Source organism: Belonocnema kinseyi, chromosome 9 (genome assembly GCF_010883055.1).
Source record: "Belonocnema kinseyi isolate 2016_QV_RU_SX_M_011 chromosome 9, B_treatae_v1, whole genome shotgun sequence".
Classification (NCBI taxonomy): domain Eukaryota; kingdom Metazoa; phylum Arthropoda; class Insecta; order Hymenoptera; family Cynipidae; genus Belonocnema; species Belonocnema kinseyi.
The window spans coordinates 37114167-37116418 of NC_046665.1; positions in this window are offsets into that span (position 1 = coordinate 37114167).

Consider the following 2252-nt stretch of genomic DNA (forward strand, 5'->3'; position numbering starts at 1 on the left):
AATGTCTGGAGTTTCGTAACCGCTTGTTGCTAGCATTATTCGCCTGTGTCTGTAACCAGGGCACCTCCACGTGGTGACGGTGGGCAACGGATACACATTGGCAGAGTCCCTGGGTAAACGGCGTTCATGCCGTCATGGCAGAGACACGTAAAAAGTGTATTACGATGCAGGGAAAACCCCCAGTATCGGCGTCTGGTCAGGGTAAGAAAGCGGGCTCTCCGACGTCGTCATCATGCAACCGTAGCTCTTCATCAATGGATCACTTGGTTGGTGTAGAGTCTCATGCTACAAGGAAAAATCCGCGAGAATTTCTCAATCGCATGCCTGTAAGAATAGCTCAGATTCATTCTGTTACATTTGCAGTAAATATGAAGTGCGCAGTTTGCGAAAATCAATCGACGAGGAAGTGAAAAGTCTTTAAGAAAAGTGTTTTGACCGTAAATTGCTGCACCAAGAAACAAAATGGGTTCTTCACGTCATTTAAAATTCCTGCAGACTTATGTTGTATCGTCTAAAAAATTCAAACAACGAAAAGTACCGCAAGTACTCTACACCAACCACATGGAAAAACCCGTTATTGCGAAGGAATGCTACTTTTGCATGAATTCCGTCAAAGGGTTCAACGCCAAAAATAAAAATAACATTTCGTACATTAATGTGTGCACAGTCACAAGAGCAATTGAAATCAATAAAAATGCACGGCAGACTGATTTAAGCGCTTTAGAAGATGATAGAATGAAAGTTGAAAATCAAGGTCATGGAGACGGTAGTGAAACCAGTGATTGAACAGAAAATAGTTCTGATGATTCCAATGAAAATGACGAAAAAGATGACGAATATAGCGTGCATAAAATGAAATTGAAGGTTCCAATATTAGTGTCCCAACTAGAACTGAATGATTTTATTAGAGATCTTGGATTACCGAAAGACGGCGCTGAATTTGTAGCTTCATTTCTAAAAAGAAGAAATCTTCTAGAGCCAAAGACAAAAGTTTCATTCTATCGCGACAGGGACAAAGAATTCAGAAAGTTTTTCGTCAAAGACGAAGAGACGTCTTTAGTGTACTGCACTGACGTTAACGGACTAATGAAACACTTGAAGAAAAATGTGTACAGGGACGCAGAATGGCAACTTTTTATTGATTCGTCAAAACGCAGCATTAAGGCTGTTTTACTGTATAACACGAATACTTACGTTCCTATCCCTATAGCTCACTCAACGGTAATCAAAGAAGAATATCACAATATTAAAATGCTTCTTGAAAAGGTTAATTACACGAACCACAAATGGCAAATATGTGGTGATCTCAAAATCATAACAATGATATTAGGCCAACAATCGGGTTTCACGAGAGAGCTATGCTTTATATGCCTGTGGAATAGCAGAGATCGAGCTAATCATTACAGCAAAAAACATTGGCCTTTAAGAGATTCATTCAAACCTGGTTCTCATAATATCCTCAACCAAAGCCTCGTTGATCCAGAAAAAATTTTACTACCACCCCTCCACATTAAGCTAGACAAAGAAGGACAATGCTATATGTATATATCCCTTAAATTCCCTAATGTTTCAGACGATAAATTGAAAAAAAGAGTATTTGGTAGACCGCAGATTCGAATATTGACAAGAGATAATAATTTCGTGAGCCACATGACGAAAATTGAAATGGACGCTTGGGAAAGTTTTAAAGCAGTAAACGCAAATTTTCTCGGTAACAGAAAAAGTCCTGACTACGAGAATATTGTTGCGAAAATGATCAGAAATTACAAAAAGTTAGGCTGCTTGATGAATTTAAAACTTCACTTTGTAGATTCCCATCTGGATAAGTTTCCAGAAAATGTTGGTGATTTCAGCAAAGAACAAGGGGAACGTCTTCATCAAGACATAAAAGTGATGGAACAACGATATCAGGGTAGATGGGACGAGGTCATGATGGCTGATTTTTGCTGGATGTTGAAAAGGGAAACGAATGTAGGTCTTAAACGTAAGCGTAACCCGTTGCATCGTTGCTTCGAAGAAAAAAGGACACGTTATAGCAGGCAGAAAATAGACTGAAGTAGGTCTATAAATCAATTTAATTACGATAAAAAGCAAGATAAAATGTAAACACGAAAGATAGTATGAATATATCCCTCAAGTCTAAGAAAAGTAGAGAGAAAAAAATTTTGAATAAAACTCTTATTCATTTGCATGTTTAAGTTACAGTTCTACATTTTAATTGATACAAACATTGTCAGGTTAATTGAAATGGG